This window comes from Sarcophilus harrisii, chromosome 5 (assembly GCF_902635505.1).
Source record: "Sarcophilus harrisii chromosome 5, mSarHar1.11, whole genome shotgun sequence".
Taxonomy (NCBI): Eukaryota; Metazoa; Chordata; class Mammalia; order Dasyuromorphia; family Dasyuridae; genus Sarcophilus; species Sarcophilus harrisii.
Window position 1 is genome coordinate 278631774 of NC_045430.1, and position 24246 is coordinate 278656019.

Below are 24246 nucleotides of genomic sequence, written 5' to 3' on the forward strand. Positions count from 1 at the left end.
ATAAGCTCAATGGCCTGTCCATAAAAGATCTACTTTTTTTCTTATTTTTTTGAAAATGAAAATATTTACTCACCTTCAGTTCAGACTATCTTTTCCATTCTCCAATCTTTTAATAGATCACCCAAAATTGTACCTAACTGTTCTCACAGAACCTAAAATGTATTTTTAGAGATCTGATTCTTTGAACTAATTAATAGTCTCAAGATATTCTTTTCCTGTCTCCTCACTGATCTTGTATTTCACCTCAAATTTAAAGAATCACCAAATTTCAAAGGAAGGAAGGAAGGAAGAAAGGAAAGAAGGAAGGAAGGAAGGAAGAAAGGAAGGAAGGAAGGAAGGAAGGAAGGAAGGAAGGAAGGAAGGAAGGAAGGAAGGAAGGAAGGAGGGAAGGAAGGAAGAAAAGAAGGAAGGAAGGAAAGAAGGAATGAAGAAAAGAAGCAAGAAAGGAAGGAAGGAAGGAAGGAAAGAAGCAAGGAAGGAAGGAAAGAAAGAAGAAAGGAAGGAAGGAAGAAAGGAAGGAAGGAAAGAAGGAAGTTAGGAAGAGGAGGAGAAAAAGAAGGAGAAGGAGGAAAGGGGAGAAAAAGAAGGAAGGAGCACAGAAAGGGAAGAGAAGAGGGAGGGAAAGAAGGAAAAAGGAAAGAAAAATGGAAGAAAGGGAGGGAGGACAAAATTGGGGGGATATACAGCAAGATTTAAGGAATGGGAAAACATTTGTGGTAGTAAAAACTTTTATGTCTGAAATAGCCAACAATTCTTTAGAAGATATGGAAAAAACTGATCATGACAATGGGCTTAATTCAGCAAAACATCTACCTAATTCGACAGTCAATTTCCCCTCCAGGAGGACTATCAGATGTTTTCTGACATATGAAGTTTGGAAACTTAATTTTGTATCCATTTCTTGTTATTACTTTTTTATCCCCCCAAATCCCCAAAGGGGTTTGACTACCATAAAATCAGTAATAAGGCTTTTTATGCTGTGGATGGGGGTGTAATGCACAGCTTAGAAGAGATATTGCTTTCCCTTCACCCAATGAATAGGACATAGTCTCCTTTTTTGTAAAGTTTCAATAGTCATCCCTTTGGTCTTTTGACAAATGATTGCTTTCCATAAAATCTTATTGCATAAAGTCAACGGACCTCTAGATAAAAATTAAACTCAGTACCCTAATAAAATTCAATCTAGATTATAAAAAAGAAGAAAAGCATGACTGTTAAAAACAAAAGATTGCAACTCTGTGTATTACTTCTTACAGAGGAGGGAAGGTAATGAAGCTAATGAAGAAGTAACAGGAAAGGTCAAGTTTCTCTTTGAGTAAATGTGTTGTGGTTTAAAACATTCACAAAACAAATTACAGCGTGACATCCTTTTCAAGGAACTGTTTGTGCCTTTGGAAAAAGTGTGTATGATTTTGGGCGAATTGTACCATTTGATGTGGCCTTCCCTAAGTGGGTAGCATCATCAAGATTTTTTGTCCCCTTAATTGTGAAACATTATAAAAAGAACAGGATGCAAGAAAAGATTCTTTAGAAATTGAACCTCCTCACATGCCAGGAGCATCTGGAATAATCAGAAAGAGGAAGAATAAAAGGTTAAATAAATACTTTAGATTCACAATTGGGATTTGATTTATAGGGACATCCTACCTCTGCCAAGAAACCTGGTCCCATATCTGTCATGCTAGGTCAATTGGGGAGAGTTGAGAAGGTGGGGAGATAACTACTCATTGAGTAAAGTGATAAAAATACATACTAATGGATAGGGGTCTGATTTATTTCCAGAGTAGTTTGACTATGAAAATATGCTCAAAATAAATAAGATTATGATTAATGAAATAATTTTTACTCCTTTAAAAAGTATGTCTGTGTTATTAGATAAAATATTTCAGTTCAACAATGATTGAGTAGGGAAGGCATAGTATGTCAGTCATAGAAAAAATGAAAATGTCAGTCTCTGTCCCCAAATTGCTGTCCCCAACTCTAATAATTACATGAAATAAATAGATAATATGCAAAAGCATGTAAGATTTATACATCATTGTAGAGGGCACTACAGCATAGTTGATAGAAAGCTGACTTTGGGTAAGAAAATAGCAAGTTAAAGTCTTGCTCTTATCAAATACTGGCTCTGTGACTATAAATGCAAGTCAAATGTTAGTTAAGTGTGCCAGTACAACTTGGGCAAGCATTCCCATTAGGAAAGATAAGGGCTGATGGGAATCCTCCCCCACTGTGGTCTATGATACACTATACCTTTTAGTAACTTCTCACTGGTCTAATTAACTCTCAGAGTCTGTGACTGTAATATCTCTAAGATAAGTAATAGTAAAAATATTCTCATTACAGCTTTCATATACCAATAAAATCACAGGTATGTTTAAAAAAGAAAAAAATAGATAATATAAAAAAATATAAAATAGAAATATAAAATAATAGATAATATAAAAAGAATACAAGGAGAACCTTTGGGCAGGCATGTGGAAAATGGAGTAGTCCAGAAAAAAGCTAATTCCAGACAATAGAAAATGAGGCCATGCACCAGTCTGGTGGACATGTGAGTGTAGAAGAAAGAAGTTCTGAGAAACCCCACCTATCATCTAATCCCTCTACTCCATGGATGCCCTATATGATAGCACTATCATTCCCCAAAATGTCTGCTCTTCTCCAGAGCTCAGTATCATATGGCATAGAATCAAGGCAGAATTAAGAAATAAAAAGAATGCTGCATTTGTAGGTAGAAGGACTGAATTCAAGTTCCCTTGTGATTTGATGAAATATTTCTTGGCTTGTGTCTTTCTTTCTTTCTTTCCTTTTTTTTTTTTTTTTTTTTTTTTGGTAGAATGAGGGAATTAGACCTGATAGTCTCTAATATTTCTCCCAGCTCAAAGTCTTTGATTTTATGAACATCCTGCTTCTCTTGAATCCCTTCCAGATCATCAAAGCCTTTCCTAAAATGTAATTTTCCAAACTGTAGGTTAAAATGTGATTTCCCAAATTGTAGATGCAGTTCAACAAGGAAGGATATAAGAGAACTGGCACCTCCATATCCCTGGAAGCTACACAGGTCTTTATACTGTCCAAGGCTAAGTGAGCTTTGTAGTTTGCTACACTAGCCTGTTGAGTAATCTTGAGCTTCTAATTTATTCAATCCTCCAGAATTTTTTTGGATGAGTAGGAGTCTCACCATACCTCCATAATATGTAAGTTGAAAGTAAATTTTTGAACTCCAATGCAAGATTCTGCATTAATTCTACTAAATTTCATATTTCTAGATTCAATCAAATATTTTATCCTGTCAAAAATAATTTGGATTCTGTCATCCAGTGTGTAACTAGCCCTCTCAGCTTTGTGTTATCTGTGAATCTGGAGAATCTAACAACTAAGCCTTTACCCAAATAACTGGTAAAAATGATAAAGCACCTAAGAGAAAGCACAGATTCTTGGGTTACTCCTCCACAGACTTCCTGCCAATTTACTTTGAAGTATAAACTTTGAGTTTATAAAATTTGAATCTAATGTTTAACACCTTAAAACTTCAAATATCTATATTGTTGTACAAATATTATCAAGTAAGATTTGAAAAGTTCTTAGTATAAAATCTAATTACTAAGCATTATATAAATGTTCACTATTGTTGTTATTCTCCATATTTTTAACTTTTTTCTTTTTTCCATATGTTTTAGTTGTATACCCAATTCACTGATCTCCTGCTTTATTTTATCCAAGTAAGCGTCTAGAAATATAAAATTTCCCCGAAGAATTGCTTTGGCTGCATCCCCCCTGGCTCATTATTACATGTAATTTTTGTTGCATCATGATCTGGAAAAGATGCATTTGATTTTGAAATTTTTATGCCCTAATACATTGTTAATTTTTGTGTAGGTTCCATGTACTGCTGAGAAAAAAAATATTCCTTTCTGTTCTCATTCAATTTTCTCCAAAGATCTAGCATACCTAACTTTTCTAAAGTTCTATTTACTTCCTTAACTTCTCTCTTGTTTATTTTTTTATTCAATTTATCTAGTTCTGATAGAATGAAGGTGATATCCCCCACTAGTTTAGCTTTGCTGTCTATTTCTTCTTGCAACTCTTTCAATATCTCATTTAGGAATCTGCATGCTATACCACTTGGTGCATATATGTTTAGTATTGATATTACCAATCCAATGAGATTTAGGTTCACACAATACTCATCACCCTTCCTTTTCCTCAAATGTATTAAGTCTTTTTTGCTTCTTCCTGTGATGTAATTTACCCCATTTTATCTCCCCTGCCCTATTCTTTCAGGACAACCCCTTTCCCATCGCAGTTTCTTTTTTATATCATCACAATAACCTACACTTCTAAGTATATTCATAACAAAGACATAGTTCTCAAGAGGTACACATATCATCTTCTCATATGGGGATGTAAGTATTTTAATATTTAAAAACATAGTTTTTGTTCTTCCCTTTTTACCTTCTTATACTTCTTGAGTTCTGTATTTGAAGATCAAATTTTCTGTTTAGCTCTGGTCTTTTCATCAAAAATAATTGAAAATCCCTTATTTCATTGAATGTACACTTTTTTTTTTTCCTGAACGATAATGCTTAGTTTTGCTAAGTAGTTGATTCTTAGCTGCAATCCAAGGTCTTTTGCCCTCCAGAAAATCATATTGCAGGCCCATCTATCTTCAAAGTAGAAGCTGCTAGGAGCCAGGTAATCTTGATTGTGGTTCTTTGATATTTGAATTGTTTCTTTCTGGCTGCTTGCAGTATTTTATCCTTGATTTGATAATTCTGGAATTTAGATACAATATTCCTTGGAGTTTTTATTTTGGGGTCTCTTTCAGGAGGTGGTTTCTTTCAATGGTCATTTTACTCTCTGGTTCTTGAACATCAGGGCAGTTTTCCTTGATGATTTCCTGAAAGATGTTTTTCAGGCTTTTTTCATTACAATTTTCAGGTAGTCTAATAATTCTTAAATTGTCTCTTCTGGATCTACTTTCTGGGCCAGTTATTTTTCCAATAAAGTAATTTACATTTTCTTTTATTTTTTTAAAATGTTTTGGGGGGTTGTTTGACTGATTTTTGATCTCATTAAGACATTCACTTCCATTTATTATATTCTTTTTTAGTGAATTATTTTCTTCAGTTAGATTTTTTTTACCTCCTTTGTATTTGGCCAACTGAAGCTTTAAATGAGTTGTTTTGTTCATTGGATTTTTCTTTTCAGCAATTCTATTTTTTGTGGAGTTGTTCTATTTTTTTTCCATTTCACCAATTCTGTTTTTCCAGAAGTTGTTTTCTTTTTTTTCATTTCACCAAATCTATTTGTAAGGATTTGTTTTCTTCAGACAATTTCTGTGTTTCTTTTCCCAAACTTTCCTTAAAATTCTCCTTTCCTTTCTCCATTTTTTGTCTCTCTTTTAAGATCCTTTTTGAATTCTTCCAAGAGAAATTTTTGAGTTGGAGATCAACTCATATCATCCTTTGAGGCTTCATCTGGAGTTGTTTTGCCTTTAGTGTCCTCAGAGTTTGAGATCTTTTCTTCCCTGTCTCCATAATTGCTATCTATGGCCAGATCTCTTTGCTTTTTGATCATTTTTTAAAAGTGAAGGTCCATTCTTAGGGCAAAGAGAAGACTGTCCTAAGCTTCCTCAACAGGGCAGCAGAGATTTTATGCTGCCCTGGAGCCTGGAACTGGTACTTCTGGCTTCCCCAAAGTGCTGAGTGAGCATGGTCAAGTCCCATTTATTATGCTAGGGTTCAGGGGCTCACTATTTGCCTTCTGTAGCTGCAATGTTGCTCTCATAGCTACTCTGCTGACCACTGGCTTCTGAAACAAGATAGAGTATCCAATGCTTCTGTGTTTTGGATAAATGCCTCCCAATAGATCCCCTACATGGGGCCTCTCTTTGCGCCTCCCTGTGCTATGCCTGCACTGAGCCATATTCTCCCCTATCTGACTGAGACAGACCTTTCCTTAAATCCTTCCAAGATATCTTCTGTTGGAAATTTGTTACACTCCAAATTTGGGGGGTTCTATCATTCCAAAATCTGTTCAGAGACTTGATCTGGTGTTAATTCTGAGAGAAGCCAGGGAGAGCTAAGAAAAAAGTCTCGTCTACTCTCTGCAATCTTGACTCCACCTCCCTCCATATTTTATAATGAAGAATATAAGTTATTTGTCAAACACTTCACTGAAATATTTGATAAAGCATGCTATAATGAAATGTAATTTATAAATGTTTTGAGGAAGCATTTTCACAAAACCTGTCACAAAAGGAAATGAGGTTAGTTTGGAATGATTTGATCTTTAAAAAGTCATGCTGGCTCTTGATGATCCATCATTGCTCAATTTTTAGGGATAGGGAAGTTCACCAATCTTCTCTTTAATAAGAATTCCTGAGATTTCCAGGAATGTTCATGATGTTCATTGGTATGTGATTTGCCAACCTAGTCTGTATCTATATTTGAAAATCAGGACAACATACATTCTTCTTCCAGGATTTCTCCCTTGTTTCACAATTTTTTCAAATATCACTAGCATTGACTCATCAATCACAGGATTTAATAGATGGAGCCCTGGAAGAGACTTGGAAAAGACTTTTGAGACAAAGAAATTGAGGTTGAGAGCATTTTAGTGGATTTACTTAGGTCCCTATAGTTAATAAGTATCTGAGGAACTTGACCTTTTTCAAGTCCATTTATCCACTTTGCTACCTAGTAACTTTCATTAATCATATCAACTGGCTCTTTAAAGGCCCAAAGACACAACTGTTTGCTTCTGAGCAAGTCATTTAACTTTTGTTTACCTCAGTTTCCTCATCTGTAAAAGGGAGATAACAGCAGCTACCTCCCAGGATTGTTGTAAGGATAAAATGAAAAAAAAATATTGTAAAATATTAGCATAGTGTTTGATATGTAGGAAGTGCTATATAAATGTTAACTATTCTTATTATTAGCTATTAGTTGAGTCAGCGAATTTGATTTCCTTACAAGAAGCTAGATTTTTTCCATGTCTTTATTTACTATATTTTGACCCCCAATAATCCTTTATTTCATCCTTTCCCTTCCAAAGGTCATTCTCCTAGGCAGGAAAAAAAAGAAAACAAATTAATTGAGAAGCCCTGTCTTTAGTCTGTCATCAGTTATCACCCAGCACCTAAACCACTATTCATATGACAGGAGAGTCATAAATGCTTGGTGAGTGATTGCTTGTCCTATCTGTCCCCAACAGTAGCCCTATTTCTTTTTTGAACCTCCTCTTTCCCCAAGTGAGTAAAAACAAACAAAACAGCAAAGATCCCTTTCTTTTGTGGTTCTTCAATTTCTTCCAGTTTATGACATCAGCTCATGTTGAGCTCAAACTATATTTTACAAAAACACCAAACATTATTATGGCAAAGTCTTAAAATGCAGATAGATTGTTCTATTTTCAATGAAATTCATCTTAATGGCTGAAATAACTGGATGAGATTTAATTATTTCAGTCATTAGATGGAATGGATCAGCCATTTGTTAGTCTATCCATCATCCCCAGCTTCCCAGGGCCACAAACCTCTAGCTGAAATGATGATGCAATATCTCTCAGGACCAAAACATCACAGAAGCACATTCTTTTCCAAACATGCATTTAAAGAAAGCAGCAGGATTCAGGTCCCCTAACCCAAAGCCCAGCACTAAAGAGACAACAGATGTGGGGCAGTATGCTGAACAAACATTGGCTCTGCTGATGTGGTCTGGGCTGAATGCTTCATAATTAGACATGTAGACTGGTGCTGAGGCAAGGTCATTCCAGTGCAACTTGGGAAGGATCAAGCTCCTCACATTGCTCTGCATGAAGTCTAGTAGGACAATGGTATGAACAACAATAGCAATGTTTCTAGGATTACTGATGTCTCTTGGTACCATAAGTGTGGTAAATGGCCAAGTAGTCTGTAGTCATTTTAGCTACTGTTAGGGTGGACAGTCTGCCCTGAATTTGGCCACTGACGTAATGCCCACCCACCCTTAAAATACACACACACACACACACACACACACACACACTCCCTTGTCCTCCTTCTATTCCTTTTCTCATTACTGTGTGGGAAACATTACTGATCTAATGGCCAGAAAAAGCAAATAGCTGTAAACCACAAGCCAATTGGTGCTAACATATGAAGAAAGGAGACGTGCCAGACACGGGGGGAGACATTGAAGCACATGGAGTCAGTCCAGATATAGTGAATAAGATCATCTGGAAAGTCAAGTGATTGGTACACAAAAGGAAGCAATCTTGGAGGAAATGATGGTGAAGTTTGGGGGATATTATTGATAATGGATTAAAAGCTTAAAAATTATAGTTTAATCATCAAGATAAACACATTACTGATTACTAAAAATCATTCCTCTAACAGGTTTACAAGTAGAATTCCCAAGGATGCCTATAAGTCAAGTTTAATGTATTTTAATTATTTAAATTGGGGGGATAAGAAATAAGTATTTTAGCAAGAACAAAAATTATTAGTGAAAACTATAAAATGTTTTTAAAGTCATTTTTTTTATTTTTAGCACCTTCTTTCCTTTCTAATGACTTTTCATCAGCCCTGTGTCAACTCTTATTGAGTTACTCTTTTACCTCCTCTCTCTGCAGCTATAATAATTTTGTTTAATCTCCATGATTTTGGTCAAAGCCTTTCATCTTGATAGCTTTTATCACACACTCACGTTTCTGGATCTTCATTCCATTTCCTTTCCAATTGTTCAATTGTCACCATCTGGTGACCAAACTGTATAATGGAAAGCCTTTAAATCTTGGATAGAAAGATACATACATACATGTATATGTACATACATAAATGCATACATATATATGTAGATAGATGTGTGTATAAAGAGAGGGAGAGAGAAAAAAGGGGGAGAGAGAAAAAGAGAGACAGAGACAGAGAAATTAAAAGATGCTAACAGTCTATTGATAAAAATGGATGGATGGACAGAGAAAAGGGAAATGAGAAAGGGAAGGAAGGAAAGAAAGACAAACATGCAGTAAGATAGATAGAGGATATATGAGAAGATACAGTGAGGGACAGAAGAATGGATATAGAAAGGTAGAGGGAAGGAGAGAAAAATAAACAAGTGGACAGAGATGAATGGCTAGATAGATGATGAATATATTGATAGAAAAAATAGGTGAAAGGATGGCTGAACGGATAAAGAAAAGGGGAGGAGGGAGACATAGATAAATGGATATTTGGATAGTGGTAGATAGATATAATAATACATAAATAGATGGATAGAGAAACAGGGAAAGAGAGATATAGAAAGACAGGTAGATTACAGATAAATAATTTGATAATCAATCAATAGAAGAATGAATGGATGAATGGATGGATAGAGAGAGGAGAGAGGGAGAGAAAGATTGAGTGTTAAGTGGTTTGCATACAAATACAAACAAGAGCATCTAGGTCTTCAAGGAGCTTATAATCTAATGGGAAAGGGCAGCACAGAAAATAGAACCGGTAAAGTAGGTAAGGAGAATGGATATCCATTGGTAAGATGGCTGGTGAGGTGGATTTGAAGGGATAATTGAGTTGTGATTGAAGTGAAAAATGTCTGTGGTCTGTCCTGACTGAATAGTCAAGACTTAGGATGAAGATATCTCTAAAGTAGAAAAACAAATTGAAAAGTACAAAGTCTTCCAGGCTTCCTTCTCTATTTTCATATGATTTCAGATTAGAAGAGATCTCAGGGACCATTCGGCCCATCCAGTACTTCACCAAGAATCTCCTCTATAGGTGGTAACCCAGCCTTTGCTTGAACTCCATATATAGAAAGAGCAAGGGAACACAGGTTGATAGGAAGACTACAATCTGAAGCTGCCAGGTTCACTTTGTATAAACTTTGTTAGAATAGTTTTCCCTTAAGTCAGATGAAGTTTGTCTCTGATTTCTATTAACCATTTTTATTTCTCCCCTCTGGGGCCAATCAGGACAAATCCAATCCTTTTTCCACAAGGTAAAATCAGTTCTCATCTCCCCCACTAACTTTTTCTTCCTCTAGGCTATCTATGTCCTATTCTAAATTAATATCATATGTCATATTCACCACATTGGTCACCCTCCTTTGGAAATGGACCAGCTTGTCAATGACTTCCTTAATGTCACAGATTTTTAAGCTAGATGACAATTTAAAGGTCACATAGTCCAATTTTTCTCTTTGCAGATAAAGAAACTGAGGAGAAAGAGAGTAAGCATCCTTCTAAGATTCTGCAGAGTCAGGATAGCCAGCTTTTAGCTTCAAACTTAGTGCATTTCCCCCACTTTAATGTCATTTTTTCTAAACATGATATCCAAAAATTCACTGATGAATGAAAAAATTCATCCAGAGGAATAAATGGAACCAGAACCATGAACAATGGGAAGATTGCCTCCCTTGAGCTGAACACCTGTTTCACTGCAGATTACAATTCATAATTGTCAACAATGACTCATAACAGTCTCATCAACTATGAGCTCCTAGATAGCAGGAACTAGGACTTTATTTCCTTTCTTTCTTCCTCCCTCCCTCCTTCCCTCCTTCCCTTTTTTCCTTCCTTCCTTCCTGCTTTCCTTCCTTCCTTCCTTCTTTCCTTCCTTTCTTCCTTCCTTCCTTTCTGTCTTACCTTTTTATACAACTAGCACTTTCTTCTTGTCAATAGTATTTTTATGTTTCCAACTACATGTAAATATAATTTTGAACATTCATTTTGGTTAGATTTTGTTCTGCATTTTGTTCTCTCCTCCCTTACCTCATCTTTCCCCTCCCCAAGACATCAACCAATCTAATATAGGTTATACACATACACTACTTTTAAAACACTTCCACATTTATCATGCCATTAAAAAGTCAGACCAAAAAATAAGCACAAAAAAGAAAAACAAACAAATGAAAAAGATGAAAATACAGTGCTTCAATCCACATTAATCTCCATAGTTCTCTCTCTCTATGTGGATGGCATTTTCCCTTCCAAGTCTATTGGAATTGTCTTGGACCACTGCATTGCTGAGAATAGTTAAGTTTGTCATCATTGATCATCACATAATCTTGCTATTACTGTGTACAATATTCTTCTGGTTCTGTTTACTTCACTCAACATCAGTTCATGTTAGGTTGAAATCAGCCTCCTCACCACTTCTTATAGAACAATAATATTCCATTACATTCATATAATATAACTTACTCATCCATTTCTCAATTGATGGGCATCCACTCAATTTCCAATTCCTTGCCATTACAAAAAGAGCTGTTAACAAACATGTTTGTATATATGGGTCCTTTCCCCTCTTTTATGATTTGGGATATAGACCTACTGGTGGAATTGCTGGATCACAGAGGATGCAGAATTCTGAGTTCCAAATTGCTCTTCAGAATGGTTGAATCATTTCACAACTGCATCAACATTGCATTAGTGTCCCAGTTATTCTATATATCCACCAACATTTTTTGTTACCTTTTTCCATCATCTTAGCCAATCATAGGTATGAAAAGGTACCTTGGAGCTGTCTTAACTTGCATTTCTCTAATCAATAACAATTTGGAGCATTTTTTCATATAACTATAAATGACTTTAATTTCTTCATCTGAAAATTATCTGTTCATATCCTTTGACCATATATCAAGTACTTGTATTTTTATAGATTTGTCTCAATTCCCTTTCAATTTTAGGGGAAAAAGGACCTTATGAAAAACACTGGCTATTAAAATTGTTTCCCAGTTTTCTGTTTCATTTCTTATCTTGGATGCATTGAGGTTTTTGTTTTTGTTTTATTTTGTTTTTGGTGTAAATTTTTTTTACTTTAAAGTAATCACAATTATCCATCTTGCCTTTCATAATATTCTCTAATTTTTCTTTGGCCAGAGAACTCCAGAGAACTGAAAGGAAGTCTTTGCTTTGCTCTCCTGATTTGTTTTTAGTAACATCCTTCACATCTAAATTTAAGCTATTTTGATTTTGTCTTGATACAAGATGAGAGATGTTGGTCTATGTCTAGTTTCTGCCTTTCCATTATTCATTTTCCCAGAAATTTTTGTCAAATAGTATCCCAGCTTATCCCAGAAGCTAGAGTTTGGGGGTTTATCCAACACTAGATTACTATAGTCATTCACTATTGGATCTTGTGTACTTACCCCATTCTACTGATCCACAACTCTATTTCTTAGCCAGTTCCAAATGGTTTTGATAACTGTTGCTTTATAATATAATTTCAAATCTGCTACAGCTAGATCATCTTCCTTTGCATTTTTAAAAGTTAAGTCCCTTGATATTCTCTTACTTTTGCTTTTCCAAATTAAATTTGTTATCATTTCTAGTTTTGTAAGGTAATTGTTTGGCAATTTGATTCATATGATCCTGAACAAGTAGATCAATTTAGGTGTAATTATTATTTTTTATTATTTTAGCTTGGCCTACCCATGGGAAATTGATATTTTTCCATTGGTTTAGTTCTGACTTTATTTGTATGAAAAGTGTTTCTCTAATTCTAATTATGTTTGTCTTACCAGAGAGACTCTGAAATATTTTATATTGTCTCTAGTTATTTTCAATGAAATTTCTCTATCTCTTACCACTGGATTTTTATAAATAATATATAAAAATGCCAATGATTTACTTGGGTTTATTTTATATCCGGCAACTTTGTTGAAGGTGTTCATTGTTTTAAGTGTTTTTTAATTGACTTCCTAAAGATTTTCTAAATATATCAGCATATCATCTACAAAGAGTGATAGTTTTGTCTTCTCATTACCTACTCTAATTTCTTCAATTTTCCCTCTCTTACTGCTGTAGTTAAGATTTCTAGAACAATACTGAATAATAGTAGTGATTATGGGCATCCTTATTTCACCCCTGATCTTATTGGCAATGTTTCTAGTTTTTCCCCATTATATATAATGCTGGTTGATCATTTAAGATAGACACTATTTCTCATTTTAAGGAAAACTCCATTTACTTCTTGTTCTCTAGTGTATTTCATAGAGTTGCATTTTGTCAAATGCCTTTTCTGCATTTATTGAAATAATCATATGATTTTTGTTAGTTTTGTTTTTGATATGATCAATTATGATGTTAGTATTTTTCTGATATTGAATCAACCCTGCATTCCTGGCATAAATCCCACTTGGTCAAAGTATATTATCCTGGTGATAAGTTGCAATCTCTTTGCTACTGTTTTATTTTAAATTTTGACATTAAAATATATTAGGGAAATTGGTCTATAATTTCCTTTGTCTGTTTTGGCTCTTCCTGGTTTAGGTATCAACATCATATTTGTGTCATAAAAGGAATTAGGTAGGAATTGTTTACAATTTATTTTTCCAAATAGTTTATGTAGTATTGGAATTAATTGATCTTTAAATATTTGGTAGAATTCACTTATAAATTCATCTGGCTCTGAAGATTTTTTGCTAGAGAGTTCATTGGTGGGTTTGTTTATTTTTTTTTCCTAAAATGGGTCTATTTAATTATTTTATTTCATCTTCTGTTAATGTGGACAATTTATATTTTTGTATATATTCATCCATTTCAGTATAGATTTTCAGACTTATTGACATACAACTGGGCAAAATAGCTCCTCATTATTGCTTTAATTTCCTCTTCATTGATGGTTAAGATAACCCTTTTCATTTCTGAAATTTTGTTTTGTAATTTTTCTTCCCTTTTTCTAATCAAATTAACCAAAGTTATATCTATTTTGTTGTTTTTTTGTCATAAAAAATTTAGTTTTATATATTAGTTCAATAGTTTTTTATTTTTAATTTTATTATTCTGTCCTTCCTAACTTGATATTTAATTGGGGTTTTTAAATAGTTCATTTTCTAGCTTTTTTATGTTGCATGCCCAATTCATTAATCTCCTCTTTCATCAGTTTATTCATGTAAGCATTTAGAGATGTAAAATTTGGTTGCATCCCACAAGTTTTGGTATGTTGTCTCATTACTGTTATTCTCTTGAATTACATTATTGTTTCTTTAATTTGTTCTTTGACTCATTTTTTTTCTTTAGGATTAGATTAGTGAGGTTCAAATTAATTTCTGGTCAATTTTTGATGGCCCTTTATTACATGCAATTTTTATTGCATTATGATCTGAAAAGCATTTAATATTCTGCTTTTTATTTTTTATTTCTATTATTTTATTTATTTATTATTCTTATCAATAATATTTATTTATTTATTTGTGAAGTTTTTACGCCCTAATGTATGGTAATCTTTTTTTGTGTAGCTGCCAAGTACCACTGAGAAAAACCTATATTCCTTTCCATTCCCATTCAGTTTTTTTCCAGAGGATTATCACACTTAAATTTTCTAAAATTCTGTTTGTAATGTTTGGGCTAGCTTTCTGGAGGTCCTTTGGAAGAGTCTTGGTCTCAGCAGGATAGACACAAGGAGAATGAACAAGAATAGAGTCCAAAGTCTTTATTGTTTCTTACACAGTTTGTGTCTGTCATAGTTTGACCCAGTCTAACAGTTTGACAGTCTCAAGCAGTCTCCCCTCTGAGTTTGACTTTGTCCCCAGTTTAAATACCCTATTACAATTACATCATTATAGTATACTGAATATGTGTGAACTAGAGAACCATTGTATCACCATGCTAAGTACTAAGTATGTATGTGAACTAGAGAACAATCATCTTATCGATTGCACTGAGTTAACACCTTGTTTCAAGTATACTTCTCCAGAGTTCTGACCCTTATACTATTCATCTCCTTAACTTTTTTGTCTGTTTGTTTTGTTATTTTATGAGAAAGGGAGGTTGCTGTTGTTCACTAGAAGAGTTTTCCTGCCTATTCTTCCTGCAACTCACTTATCTTCTCTAAGAATCTGAATGTTATACCACTTGGTGCCTATATGTTTAGTATTATTAATATTACTCTTATCCATTTAAATAAATCTATTTTTGCTTTTGCTTGGTCTGAGAACAAAATTGCTACCCCTAATTATTTTTAACTTTGGCTGAAACTATATGTTCTGCTTCTTTTACCTTTATTTTGAATGTATTTCTTTGCTATACATTAATTAATTAAATGTTTCTTGTTAAAAATCAGATTTTGAATCCACTCTGTTATCCACTTCTCTTTCATGGGAGAGTTCATCCCATTCACATTTACAATTATCCTATATCCTATTTTTATTTATTCATACTTTTTTTTTCTCTCCTTTCACCGTTTCCCTCCTCATCGGTGTTTTGCTTCTGACTCCCATCTCCCTCAATTTGCCCTTCATTTTATCAGCCTTCTCCCTTTTCAATTTTCTTTTCCTACTTCCCTATAAGATGCAACAATTTTTTATATCAAACTAATGTCTATATTATTCCCTCTGTATGTTATTCCCTCTTTAAACTGAATCCAATAAGATTCCAGCTGAAACAATGCTTATCCCCCTTCCCTTCTTTCCCTCTACTGTAATAGGTGTTTTGTATCTCTTCTTGTGACATAATTTACTCCATTTACCTTCCCTTTCCTCTTATCTCAGTACAATCCTTTTTCCACCTCTAAATTTATTTTTATGCCATCACATTAAAGTCAACTTATGCCCACACTCTCTGTCTGTGTATACCCCATTCTCACTGCCCTGACAAAAGTTCAGTTCTCAAGAATTACAAGTATCATCTTCCTGTTTAGCAATATAAAGTTTAATCTTTAAATAACATTTTTTTCTTTCCTATTTACCATTTCAAGCTTCTCTTGAGTCATGCATTTGAAGATAAAATTTTCTGTTCAGTTCTGGTCTTTTCATCAGAAATTATCAAAAACCCCTTGTTCCATTGAATGTCTATCTTTTCCTCTAAAATATAATGGTCAGAGCAGCAGAGAGTAGACATGTCTTTATCTGAGCTCCTCCTATTGCCCCTCAGATTAACACCAGATCAAGCTTCTGAACTGGTTTTAGAGTTCCAGAACCCAGAAATATTTGGAGTGTAACAGATTTCCAGCAGAAAATACTTTGGAAGACCTTCAGAAAAGGTCTGTTTCAATTGGGGGAGAACGGTAGGTGGCCAAGGATAGACACAGAGCAGAGAGCCAGGGTGTTGCAGCTTGTGTACACTGGAGAATCTACTAGGAGGTTGTTAGGATACTCTGTCCTGGTTAAACATCAGTAGATCAGCAGATTAGCTGTTAGACATCCAAAGTGAATACAAAAGACAAATAGTGAGCCTCTGAACCCCAGAAAAAAAACATGAGATCTGGCCATGTCTAGTCAGCACTAAGTCAGCAGCACCAGCACCAGGGCAACCTAAAGCAGCTGTCATACCTTTGCCCTAAGAGCAGGTCCAACCTTGTAAAATGAGCAAAAAAGCAAAAAAAAAAACAAACTCTCTGACCAGAGATTGCTTTATGGACAAAAAGAACAGACCTCAAACCCTGAGGTTCCTAACAGAAAATTATCTCCAGATGAAGCCCCAAAGGGTGATATGAGTTGGTCTCAATTTCACAAGGCTCTCTTGGAAGAATTCAAAAAGGATCTTTAAAAAGAGTTAGAAGAAAAATGGGGAAAAGAAATGAGAACTTTGCAAGAGAGTCTGGAAAAGGAAAATCATAAATTATCTAAAGAAAACTTAAAAGCAAATTTGTAAATTGGAAAAGGCATATAACTCCTTACAAAATAGATATGAAAAAGAAACCAATTCATTAAAAAGTAGAATTTGTAAAATGGAAAAAAATGCAATGAATAAAACACCTCATTTAAAAGTTCAATTGGCCAAATGCAAAAGGAAATACAAAAGCTAAATGAAGAAAATAATTCACTAAAAATTAGAATTGAATAAATGGAAGTGAATGACTCAATGAGACTTCAAGAATAGTCAAAAAAAAAAAACAACCCAAAAAATACAAAAAAAGGAAAATGTCAAATACCTCACTGGAAAAACAACTGACTTGGAAAGCACATCTGGAAGAAGCAGTCTAAGAATTATTGAACTTTTTGAAAACCATGATTAAACAAAAGAGCCTAGACATCATCTTTCAGGAAATCATCAGAGAAAACTGCTTGAATGTCCTAGAACCAGAGGGTAAAATAGCCACCTCCTAAGGGTCAAGGTACAATGAACACTTCAAGGAATACTGTAATAAATTTTAGAATTATCAAATCAAGGAGGAAATATTGCAAGCAGCCAGAAGGAAACAATTCAAATATCAAGGATACACATTTAGGATTGCCCAGGACCTAGAAGCTTTCACTTTAAAGGACCAAAGGGAATGGAATCTTATATTCTAAAAGGCAAAGGAACTTGAATGACAGCCAAGAATCAAATATCCAGCAAAATTGGGCATTATCTTTCAGGGGAAAAGATAGATATTAAAACAGATGAATTTCATTTATTTCTGATGAAAATAACAAAGCTGAATAGTAAATTTGATCTTCAAATGGGCATGCAACTCAAGAGAAGCACAAAAAGTAAAAAGAAAAGAAAAAATAATTTTTTTATGAAGGTAAAAACCTTTATATCCCTATATGGGAAAATAATATGTTTAATTCTTGAGACCTGTATCTCTGTTATGGATATACTTAGAGGGTGCAGTTATAATTTGATTTTGCTGTGATGATATAAAAAAGAAACTAGAGGAGGAAATTTGATTCTACTGGAAGAAGAGGAAAATGGATTTAAAATGGGGTAAATTACATCTCATGAAAAGGCAAAAAAAGACATTACAATTGATAGAAGAAAGGAGGTCGATGAGCATTGTGTGCATCTTACTCTAGTCAGATTTGGCTCACAGTGAGAATATCAGACACATTTAGCTTCCCAGAGAAGCTTGGTTCACCCTACAGGGGAAAGGGGAAAGGGGAAAGGAAAGGAGGAGGCTATAGAACAGCAGAAGGGGAAATATATAAGAAACAGCAAGGGGCTGTATAAGGGGAAGGCTGTTTGAGGGAGGGAGTGGTCAGAAGCAAAATTCTGGGGAGGAAAGAAAGGGGGAAAATAATTTGAAAAGTATAACAGGGGGAAAGAAAGATGGCAGGAAATACAGGATTAATAATTTTATCTGTGAATGAAGTGGAGAACAGATTGGATTAGAAGCAAGAATCCTATTATTTGTTGTTTACAAGAAGCATCTTTAAAACAGTGATAAATTCAGAGTGACAGCTGGAGCAGAATCTATTATGCTTCAGATGAAGTACAAAAAGCAGGGGTAGCGATCCTGAACTCAGATCAAGCAAACACAAAAAATAGATCTAATTAAAAGAGATAAGGAGGGAAACTGTATCTTGCTAAATGGTACCATAGCTAATGAAGTAATATCAATACTAAACATACATGTACTAAGTAGTATAGCATTCAAATTCCTAGAGAAGAAGTTAAGGGAACTGCAAGAATAATTACACAGCAAAACTATACTAGGGGGGATCTCAACCTTAGTCTCTTGGAACTAGATATATTGAACCACAATAAGACAGAAGTTAAGGAGGTAAATACAATCCCAGAAAAGTTAGTTAAGATAGTCCTTTGGGAAAAAAATGAATATAGACAGAAAGGAATATACTTTTATAAAGTCAGGTACAGCACTCTAGAGGACCTTGAGGTCAGGCAAAGTCCTTGGTCTTAAGGTGAAGAATTGAAGGAGGCAGGAAAATCGCCACATCGTTGGTCCAAGATGGAGCCTAGAGTCTGGCATCTGGAGTCTGGAGTCTAGAACCTGAAGTCTTATGTGGCTGAGACCTGCTGCTAAGAGCTGCTGCTGAGTGAACACTCTGTATCTGGGATTCCCTTAAATACACCAACATGACTACATCACCACACCACACTGGGCATGTGCAATTGTCACATCACCTCATTACCCTAAGTATATGCCAACTAGATTGACCACATCATTACATTACATCAAATATGTGCTTAGAGAACCACCATCTCACACTGAGTAGGTATTTAACTACAAGCACCTGCTGTCTTAGATTCAAATATATCCTTTTAGAGGTCCTGGCTACAGTACATGGAACCTATACAAAAAGTGACCATGTATTAGGGCATAAAAACCTCAAAATAAAATGCAGAAGGTAGAAACAGTAAATGCATTTTTTTCATATCATGATGCAATAAAAAGTACATGCAATAAAAGGCCAGGGAAAAAAAGACCAAAAATTAGTTGGAAACCAAATAATCTAATCCTAAAGAATGAGCCAGTAAAACAACAAATCATAGACACAATTGATAATTTCATCCAAGAGAATGACAATAATGAGACAACATACCAAAATCTATGGGATGAAGCCGTAGCAGTTATTAGGGGAAATTTCATATCTCTAAGTATTTATATAAAATAGAGAAAGAATAGATCAATGAATTGATCTTGTAACTAAAAAAGCTAGAAAAAGAACAAATTAAAAAACCCCAATTAAATACCAAATTTGAAAATAAGAGATTAATAAAATTGAAAGTAAGAAAACTATTAAATGAATAAACAAAACTGAGTTGATTTTATTAAAAAAACAAAATAGATAAACCTTTAGTTAATTTGATTAGAAAAAAGGAAATAAAGAAAATTAAATTGTTAGTCTCAAAAATGAAAAGGGAGAATTTTTCACCAATGAAGAGGAAATTAGAGCAATAATTAGGAGTTATTTTGTCCAACTATATGTCAATAAATCTGATAATCTAAGTGAAATGGAAGAATACTTACAAAAATATAGATTGTCCAGATAAACAGAAGAGGAAATAATTTAATTTAATAGTATAATTTTAGAAAAAGAAATTGAACAAGCTATTAATCAGCTCCCCTAAGAAAAAATCTCCAGGGTCAGATGGATTTACATGTGAATTCTACTAAGCATTTAAAGAGAGATTAATTCCAATACTATGCAAACTATTTGAAAAAATTAAGGAAAGGAGTTTTATCAAATTCCTTTTATGACACAGACATGTTACTGAGACCCAAACCAGGTAGGATCAAAACAGAGAAAAAAATTATAAATCAATTTTCCTAATGAATATTGGTATAAAAATCTTAAATAAGATATTGGCAAAGAGATTACAGCCAATCATCCCCAGGATAATATGTCATGGCCAAGTAGGATTTACATTAGGAAGGCAGGGCTGGTTTAATATTAGGAAAAATATTAGCATAATTGACCATATCAATAACCAAACTACAAAAAAATATGATTATCTCAATTGATGCAGGAAAAGCATTTGACAAAATCCAACACCCATTTCTATTAAAAACACTATAGAGTATAGGAATAAATGGAGTTTTCCTTGAAATGATCAGTAGCATCTATTTAAAACTATCAGCAAGCATCATATGTAATGGTGACAAACTAAAAGCTGTGCCAACAAGATCGGGGGTGAAACAAGGTTGCCTACTGTCACCATTACTACTCAATATTGTATTAGAAATGTTAGCTTTGGCAATAAGAAAAGAAAAAGAGATTAGAGGAATTAGAATAAGTAATGAAGAAACCAAATTATCATTCTTTGCAATTGGTATCATGATATTCTTAGAGAACCCTAAAGAATCAACTAATAAAATACTAGAAAAAATTCACAACTTTCACAAAGTTGCAGGATATAAAATAAATTCACATAAATAAATAAATTCATCAGCACTTTTATGTATTACCAATAAAGTCCAGCAGTAACAGGTACATAGAGAAATTTCATTTAAAATAACGTAGATAACATAAAATATAAGTCTACCTGCCAAGGCAAAGTCAGGAACTATATGAATACAATTATAAAATTCTTTTCACACAAGTAAAGTGAGATCTAATCAATTGGAAAATTATCAAGTGCTCATGGGTAGGCTGAGCAAATATAATAAAAATGACAATAATACCTAAATTAATATACTTATTTTACCCATCTAGAAAAAAATAATAACAAAGTTTATCTGGAAGAATAAAAGGTCAAGATTTTCAAAGGAATTAATGAAAAACAAATGCAGATTTATAATATAAAGCAGCAGTCATCAAAATCATTTGGTACTGACTAAGAAATAGAGTGCTCAATCAATTGAATAGTTTAGATTCATAGGACGCAAATAATCAATGAATATAGTAATCTAGTGTTTGACAAACCCAAAGACCCCAGCTTTTGAGATAAAAACTCACTATTTGATAAAAACTGCTGGGAAAATTAGTATGACAGAAACTAGGTATTAATCCACACCTATCATCATTATAGCAAGGTAAGGTCAAAATGAGTTCATGCTTTATACATAAAGAATGATATTATAAGCAAATTAGAAGAACAAAGGACAGTTCTTACCACTTTGATCATTGGAGAAGGAAGGGATTTGTGACCAAAGAACTTGAGTACATTATTGAATGCAAAATGGATAATGTTGATTATATTAAGTTAAAAAGATTTTGTACAAGCAAAACCAATGTAGACAAGAGCAGGAGAGCAATAAACTGGGGTGGAAGGGGGAATTATATTCAAGGACTCTGCTAAATGCCTCATTTCTAAAATATATAGAGAACTGACTCAAATTTGTGAGAATTCAAACCATTTTCCAAAATTCAAATGATCAGAGGATATGAACAGACAATTTTCAGATGAAGAAATGAAAACCATTTCTAATCATATGAAAAGGTACACTAAATCACTATTGATCAGAGAAATGCAAATTAAGAACACTCTGGAATACCATTACATGCCTCTTAGATTGGCTAAGATGACAGGAAATATTAATTTGGAGATTTTGTGGGAAAACTGGAACACTAATACATTGTTGGTGGAGTTGTGAATTGATCCAACCATTATGAAGAGCAATTTGGAACTTTGCCCAAAGGGCTATCAAACTATGCATACCTTTTGATCTAGCAGTGTTTCTACTGGGCTTGTATCCCAAACAGATCATAAAGGAGGGAAAAGGACCCATATATTCCAAAATGTTGGTGGCAGCCCTTTTTATAGTGTCAAGAAATTGGAAATTGAGTGGATGCCCATCAGTTGGAATATGAGTAAGTTATGGTATATGAATGTTTTGTAATAGTATTGTTCTGTAAGAAATGATCAGCAGAATGATTTCAGAGAGACTTACATGAAGTAAAATGAACAGAACCAGGAGATCAACAAGATTATACAATGATAAATTCTGACAGATGTGGCTCTTCTCAATAATGAGATGATTCAGACCAGTTCCAATGATCTTGTGATGAAGAGAGCCATCTACACCCAGAGAGAGGATTGTGGGAACTGATCGCAATTCACAGCATAGCATTTTCACTCTTTTTGTTGTTGTTTGCTTGCATTTTTTTTCTTGTCTTTTCTTTTTTGATCTGATTTTTCTTGTACAGCAAGATAATTATATAAATATCTATCCTATATCAGATTTATATATATTTTTTATCATGTTTAACATATATTGGATTATTTTTCATCTGGGAGAGTATGTGGGGAAGGGAATAAATTGGAACACAAGGTTTTACAAGGGTTAATATTGAAAAAAAAGTTTTAATAAAAAATAAAATATAATGCTTAATTTTGCTGCTTAGTTGATTCTTGGTTGTAGTTCAACTTCCTTTGGATTTCAAAATATCATATTCCAGGCAGTCTTGTCCTTTCATGTTAAAGCTGTTAGGATAATGATGACTATGACTCTTTGACATTTGAAGTCTTTCTTTCTGACTGCTTACAGTATTTTCTCCTTGATCTGATAATTCTGGAATTTAGCTACAATATTCTTTGGAGTTTTCATTTTTGGGGTCTTTTAGGAGGTGATTGGTGGATTTAAAAAAATGATTATTTTACTCTATGGTTCTAGGATATAAGATCAGTTTTGCTTGATTTCTTGGTGTCCAGGTTCTTCTTTTGATCATTGCTTTCAGGTAGCCCAATAATTCTTAAATTAGTTCTCCTGGATCTGTTTTCTAGATCAGTTGTTTTTTCCAGCTGATTTTTACATTTTCTTCTCTTTCTTTTCATTTTATTTATGTTTGATTTTTGATATCTCATTGAGTCATTTTCTTCTATTTGTTCAATTCTAATTTATAATGAATTATTTTTGATTAGCTTTTTACCTCCTTTTTCATTTGACCAACTGTATTTTTAAAGGAATTGTTTTGTTAAGGGATTGTATTTTTATTTCACCAATTCTATTTTTAAGGAGTTGTTTTCTTCACTATATATATATTTCCATTTCACCAAATCTATTTATAAAGATTTGTTCTTTTTAATCAATTTCTGTACTTTTTTTCCAAACTGTTGACTTTTTTAAAAAGCTGTTGACTTCCCCCCCCATAATTCTCCTGCATATCTCTAATTTCTTTCCCCAATTTTTCTTCTATTTCTCTTTCATGATTTTAAAAATCCTTTTTGATTTCTTCCCAAAAAAACCCAAAAAACTTTGGAGCTTGACATCAGTTCATATCTACCTTTGATGATTTTTTGCTCCAAACATAGGCATGTTCACTAACAAAATCCAACAGTCAGAGTTACAAAGAGAAATTCCATTTAAAGTAACTACTGATAATATAAAATATTTAGGAATCTATCTGCCAAGGGAAAATCAGAAACTTTATGAGCAAAATTACAGACCACTTTTCACACAAATTAAGTCTGATCTAACCAATTGGAAAAATATTAAATGCTCTTGGATAGGGCGAGCAAATATAATAAAGATGACAATATTACCTAAACTAATCTATTTATTTAGCGCTATACCAATCAGACTCCCAAAAAACTATTTTAATGACCTAGAAAAAATAACAACAAAGTTCATATGAAAAAGCAAAAGGTCAAGAATTTCAAGGGAATTAATGAAAAAAAAATCAAATGATGGTGGCTTAGCTGTACCAGATCTAAAATTATATTATAGAGCAGCAGTTACCAAAACTATTTGGTATTGGCTAAGGAATAGATTAGTTGATCAGTGGAATAGATTAGGTTCAAGGGATAAAACAGTCAACAAATATAGCAACCTAGTCTTTGACAAACCCAAAGATCCCAGCTTTTGGGATAAGAACTTACTGTTTGATAAAAATTGCTGGGAAAATTGGAAACTAATATGGCAGAAACTAGGCATTGATATACTTAACGCCGTACACCAAGATAAGGTCAAAATGGGTTCATGACCTAGGCATAAAGAATGAAATTATTAATAAATTAGAGGAACATAGGATAGTTTACCTCTCAGACCTGTGGAAGGGGAAGGTCTTTATGACCAAAGCAGAACTAGAGATCATTACTGATCACAAAATAGAAAATTTCGATTATACCAAACTGAAAAGTTTTTGTACAAACAAAACTAATGCAGACAAGATTAGAAGGGAAGCAATAAACTGGGAAAATATTTTTACAGTCAAA

The 24246-nt window shown here is 33.6% G+C and overlaps 1 protein-coding gene across 8 annotated transcripts in view; it reads right to left on the reverse strand.

Moving 5' to 3' along the window:
* Positions 1 to 24246, reverse strand: part of HDAC9 (histone deacetylase 9) — a 673520-nt gene that overhangs the window by 126565 nt on the left and 522709 nt on the right. The window lies entirely within an intron of this gene.